This window comes from Bubalus kerabau, chromosome 1 (assembly GCF_029407905.1).
Source record: "Bubalus kerabau isolate K-KA32 ecotype Philippines breed swamp buffalo chromosome 1, PCC_UOA_SB_1v2, whole genome shotgun sequence".
In the NCBI taxonomy this organism is placed as follows: domain Eukaryota; kingdom Metazoa; phylum Chordata; class Mammalia; order Artiodactyla; family Bovidae; genus Bubalus; species Bubalus kerabau.
Window position 1 is genome coordinate 46,054,921 of NC_073624.1, and position 6,451 is coordinate 46,061,371.

Genomic DNA, 6,451 nt, shown 5'->3' on the forward strand with positions numbered 1-6,451 from the left:
GGAAAGCCCAGGCCCCAGTGGGGTTCTTGGGAGATGACCCAGTGAGCAGTCACAGAGGGCTGGGGGTGGCCCCAGCAAACCAGAGAGACACAAGCACTCAGCTGTTCTCCCTATAAACAGATGAGGAAACTGAGGCCCAGAGGGGGCAAGGCGCTGACCTGCCCAAGGTGACACAGAGAGCCTGCCCTCCGAGTGTCATAACAGCGCATGGCACAGCAAACTAGCCCAGCCCCCTTCTCTGGCCGAGGTTACCCCTCTTGGAGATGGGTGCACGGTGCATCAAGGCCTTGCCAACCCAATTAACCCCGTAACTGTTGCTGTTGATATGGCCGTGTTCTTACTAAGCTCTTTTGGGTAAGTTGGAAACCTGGTGAAGGTAGAGCAAGTCTGTCTGCAATAACACACATCACAGGCACACAGTGGGTGTGCAGTGATGCTGTGTGGGTGTGGAAGAGCGTGGGCGAGTGTGTGGCTGGTTGGACAGCGTGCCCTCCCCCCAACCCCAGGGCTGAGCTGCGGGCCTGTTCTGATTCCCTGTGACATGGATGCAGCCGGCACACCCTGCTCACCTGGCGCACGAGGGCACGGAGCCGGGAGCGGGTGCCACGGTGTCAGGGGCAGGAGCCAGCTCCCCCGAGATGTGGAGCAGCTGGCACGGAGGCCTGAGACTAACAAGACATGATTGAATGGGAGTGGACGGAAACCCGGCACCTCGGGTGAAACCAAAACAGATACTTCCCGGAGCTGCCTGACGACGTTCTGAGGGCATTGGGGCAGCCTGGCAGGATGTGCGAGGGGGCCTGGGGGTTTGGTTGGCATCTCGGACAAGGTGAGGACACACTGCTGTGAGTGTTCACGCTGCTCTAACAAGCATGGAGCTGAAGCGAGTGAGGCAGAGTGTCCCTTGGTGCCTGTCACCACTCCAACCATGTTGGTGCTGGGGCTCAGCTCTAGGTGACACCTTTTAGGAGGGACCTTGACAGCAAGCATGACCCAGCACAGCTGGACCCGAGGGTATGGGACTTGACACCATGGAATAGGAAGAGCAGTAGAGGACTTGAGGCCGTTTAGGCTGGATATGTGGATGGCAGAAGCATGAGATAACAGTTGAACAAATACCAAAAGAACCTCTGAGGAGGGCTCTTGGCCGCAGTGGCCACAGATGGGCTGTGCCTGGCCAGTGGCAGGCTGGGACCAATGAGCAGACAGAGGTACAGCAGCTAGGTCTGGCTTTGTAATATAAAGAAACCTCTAACAATCAGAGCTGTTCAAGAAGGGAGTCAATAGCCTCAGATGGGTGCTGAGATCCCTGTCCCTGGAGGTATTCAAGTCAGGGGAAGTCATATCTGCAGGGTTCCTGGGAAGTCTGGTAATTCTAAGAGCTCAGGCCAGTTCATGTTCCTGGCTATGTGGTCTAGGGCAGATGATGGCACCTCTCTGAGCCTGTTTCCTCATCTGAGAGATAGGAGGCATCAGCAGGGCCATGAGGCTAAAGAGAAGGCTCAGCACATTTCTTGCACACCGTGAACACATCAGTAGCAGAACCCCTCCTGCTGATGGTTCAAGTCCTGACTCATCCAGGATCTCCTTCTGTCCCTCATCCCTGTCCCTAGCCCTGATCTGTCACTCCACACATCATGTTCTGGCACCTGCTAAATGTCTGACCCTGTTCCAGGCATGGAGGTTACAGTTTCAAACAAGGTAAAGCCTCCTTTGATTTTATGATGGGGGCGGGGAGGGAATGATTAGGAGCTAAATGGTGTCCGGTATTGTTGAGGGCTCTGAAGGGACCAGAGCAAGTGAATCATCTCAGATTTGGTATCAGGGAGGGCAAGGTTGAGGGGAGCAGTTGAGCAGAGACCTGAACGAAGTGAGGTAGTGGGTTGTGTGGATATTGGGGGAAGGGCATGCCAAGCAGAGAGAGTAGCATGTGCAAAGGCCCTGAGGTGGGCATGTGCCTGGGGATACTGGAGGAGCATAGGCCTGGAGGCCTGGACTAAGTACTTCCTGATGAATGGATATGTAGAATTCTCTCTCGGTTTATGGATGGTCCACTCTTACATGCTTTCCTGGTAGGGAGGGAGGTGTCTACTCAAGGGGCAGGAAACCCATAAGATGGCCTACATGTCCAGTCCCTGTGATGGACCTAGCTCTTGGGAGGAAGCTGAGGAAGGAGGGGGCCTTGGTGTTTCATCTGTTAGATGAAGCCAACAGCATCAGCCATGCAGGGCTAATACGAGATTCAAGGAATGTGAAATATCAGATGCAGATGAGTCTGTTTAGCTGTGTTGCTCTTATGGGAAAGGGACTGAAGCCCGGAGAGGTTAATTAACGTGCCCTTTGTCACACAGCACAGCATTTACTCTCAGGACCCTTTGCCTCCCACATCCATGCTTTTTATTTTCCTCTCTGTCCTGCAGCTGGGGCTCTTTGTACCTGAAATCCTGATGGTTCATTTACCAGACAGTAGTTCAGGGGCGAAGGTATAATTATCCCATTTCACAGGTGAGGAAGCAAGGCCCAGAGCAGCCTGACCAAGGAGCCCTGGTGAGGTGGAGGCAGTGACAAGACTCAGTATCTAGTTCCCAGAGGGTGGCAGGCTTTGTCCTTGAGGGCAGAGCGGTGGCAGCCGACCTCTGGGACCCCTAGCTTGGTGCTATGCTTCCAGCAGAGGTGAGGTGGCCGCCTGCCCCTCAAGTTCTGGCTGGACCCCAGGGGTCCTCGGTTCTCCTAATCCTGGGTAATGGCATTGACACGGACAGTGTCAGTGGCACCTCAGGGAGCCTTGGCCAGCCAGCTCAGGGAGAAGCCCGTGCCAGGGCTGATCAGCTGCTGCAAATGAGATTTCCCTGGCTAAGCCTCACATCCCGCTCCTGGGAGGTCGAACACGCACGGCATCTCCCCCATCCACTCCCGGGATCCTACCAACATCCACGAGGGTGTGACGTTATGGGCAGGAGCTATGCATTTGCCAGGAGAGAGTGTGTTTGTCTCCACTGAGTCCTAGGGTTTTGTTGGGAGCCCTGCGGACTGGGAGACACTCACCTTGCCACACAGGTGGAAAAACTGAGGTCTGGAGAGGACCCAAGGTCTCAGAGTCAGCGGCCCCACCTCTTGCCTTCTGGCCTCTGCCCACCCCCATTCCCCACCCAAGCCACCCTGAGCCTGGGGACACACAGGCCTTTACCCTGTTCATCCTCTCGCCCAGCCCAAGCAGGAGTGGCCCAATGACTCCCTGACTCTCCCAGCCCCACAGCCTGGGGTGGAGAGGTTAAGGCTCCCCTCTGACTGGGGAGCTTGGTGGTCGGCCTGAAGTGAAAGGGTCTGGGGAGATGTGACCAAGGGCTTCAGGGAGCCTGAGTCCAGGGGAACCCTGATGGGCTTGTGAGGAAATGAGAATAGCCTCATGAAGGATGGTAGCTAACATTCTCTGAGGCCACCTGCTCTGCACCAGGCAGCGTGCTTGCCCTGCAGCCCTGCAGGGAGGGATCGTTCAAACCCACTTCCCAGGCAGAGAAACTCTCCCGTGCCCGGTGTCCTGGGGCAGCTGGGGGGCGGGGCCCATGTCTGGGGAGTAAGCTCCCAGACAGGATTTGAGGTTGGCGTATCAGAGTCTGTTGCTACAGCCCTGGGTCCTGAGCGGACCTGCCACCAGCCAGATGTGCCCTCCCCAGTCCTGGCCTCAGCTTCCCCTCTGACAGTGACTGGGGTTGAGCAGAGCCAGGATGCCTCTTCCCGGCTGCTCAGAGGCTCTAGGATCCTGAGTCCATGGAGGGGTCTTGAATCTTGGCCACTGGAGGAGGAGGGCACAGGATCCAACAGGGATGACCGGCGACTTGAGGGTGGGCGCTGAGCCCTGGAGAGAGGGGAGGGCCCTGCCCAGAGTGACTTGGATGTTCTGAGGCCATGCCCAGCTCTGAACAAAGACCCCTGGCCCCTCTTCAATTCCTCTCAGACCCTCATGGGCTCGCCGACTCTTCCTTCTGTGCAGGGGTGTCCACGTGGGAGCGGACATCATGCAGTGTGTAGCCTGCTAGACTGGGGTCCCCAGGATTCCTCGATGGCATGCTGCCCCCCAACTTTGCCATGTTCCATCTCTGGCGGCAGGAGAGACAGAACCTCAAAGAGATGCTGGTCTGCCCCCCTCTCTGGCCAGAGTTCACTCATACCCCACACCTATGGGAGTGGGGCGAGGGTGGGACATTAGGGGAGGGGTCCAGGTCATCTGGGAGCACTACTCTTCGCCGCACAAGCTCTGGCGCCCGGCCACTGGCCCACAGTTGGCTTCCCAGGGTGGCCATACTCTCCCAGGTTTTGCACCGGTTGCGTCCTGGGCAGTAAACACCTCTGCTTCCAACAGCCGCTTCCTGCCGCTCCCCACCCCCCTCCCGGACTGGTCACAGACAGCATCTTGGTGGCTCCAGCGCTCATCTGTCTCCCTGGCCCCTGGGTGGGTGGGCGGAGTGGGCAGCTGGACTGTGTGCCCTCCCTCGAGCCCCCCACATTTGTCATCACGCCGTGCTTCTCTGCCGATCGATTCCTCCGCCTCCCATGCTCCCTCTCCATTTATCTCTATTCCTCTGTCTCTCCCTGCTCAGCTGGCTCCAGATTCTGGCTTCTCCCTCCTCCTCAGCTCTTGCCTCTGGGCTGCAGCTCCTCACTTCCTCTCTCTCTCACCAGCCCCTGGCATGTGGGGCAGGGTGGGGGGAGGCGGATAGGGCCCTGGTTCCTCCCACTAGTGTCTGGGCTGGGGCATCACTCCTGTGGGAGCAGGGGGAGGCCCGGCCCCCAGAGCCGTCAGCCTGAGGCCTGACAGCACAGCAGCCGGCACACCCCTCCCCACACCTCGAGTGGGTGTGCAGCCGGGCGGGGGGCCAAGTGCTGCTGTCAGCGCCTTAGCGGCCTTGCCGTCCTCCCTCCCTGGCTGCGTCAGGCCTCGACGGGTGGTGGGCAGGCAGCCCGGGGACAGGGACAGGCAGTTGACGCACATGGGACGATGGGACAGGGCAATGGGGAGCCTCCTCCCCACTCTGAGTCATGGGGGAGGGAAGGGGGAGCTGGACACCAGGAGGAGCAGGAGAGAGGGCGGGGTCACCTTAAGGGCCAAGGTGGGCAGAGCTTAGAGGGGCTAGGCTAGGGGCACAGGTGCCACTGTACACCTTGGACTGTTTGGGAAGTGAGCCCCCAACCCCGCTCCGGCCCTCCCTCAAGCCTGGGCCCCTTCGCCTACTCCACTCTCCTCCCCTTTGCCTTTTCCCACACCCTCAGCTTGGCCTGGGATTTCCAAGAGTCTGGCCAGCTTTGCCTGCCTGCTAGCTGCTAGGTCTGCCCGAGTGGGTTCCACTTTGAGCAACTCAGATCTGAGGGTGGGAGGTGGGGCCTGATGCGGCTAAAGTCGCGCATGTGCATACATACACATTCATGTGGGACACACATGCTTATTAACATGTCAACATACAGGCAGGCGCCTGCCTGCATTTCCATGAGATGCCCCACATGCATCCCTTCCCACCCCTCCACTCACAGATAGCCCCTTCTTACTCTGCCGTTCACTCCTGTAGCTGGCCAGGCGGGCACATGACCTGTGCACACAGGCATGCGTGTGCACACGCCGGCCTGCACACCCGTCTACTCATACACGCCAGCACAGCCGGTGCGCTGAGCCAGCGCACACCTGCACATCACCTGCATACAAATGCGGTCCCCAGACGTTCCCAGCCGGAGGAGGCGCAGACGGAGGGTCCTCTGACAGGAGAGACCTGGCAAGTCAGCCTCCACCGGTTCAACCTCCCTGCCTGGCGGGGAGGGGCACTGAGGCCCCCTGGGAGCCAGCTGCCACGTCAGAAGGGAGTCTAGGTCTCCTGACTCCAGCCCTGAGAACGTGCTTGGCAGAGCCAAGGACAAAAATGCTCTCTGCTGCCTGGGGACCCCATCTTGACCCGCAGCCTCATGGTTACCTCCTCCCCTGCCCCCATCCAGCCTCTCAGCCTGAGCTGGCCCAGGGACGGGTGTGGGGGGGGGGGTGGTGCAGGGGGGGCGTCGAGGAGGTGTGAGGCTGACCCCCTGTGGCAACCGTGATAATCACAGCCTCTGATGCTGCATCAGCCTTCCATCTGAGGGGACATCTGGATGCCCTGTTCACTTGCCACCTCAGTGAAAACTGCCTGCCTGTGCTGCTCTGGGGACTTCTCTCCCTCTCCACTTCCCTTTCCTCAGTTCCAGCCCTCTAGGGCTCAGGGCTGTAAATTGGTTTTGCTTTTAACAGCAAAGGTTTCACACTTTTTCTTAAAGCGCTCTCTTGCCTGGAGTTTTTCAGGCAGAGGAGCGGGAGGCAGAGGTGGCCCTTGTGAACAGTCTTTGGCTTCCTTGATCCAAACATGGGTTTCTCTGGCTTAATCTTCATATCCCTGGCCAGTGCCCAGGACGGAGGGAGGGAGGGCCGAGTTCTTCC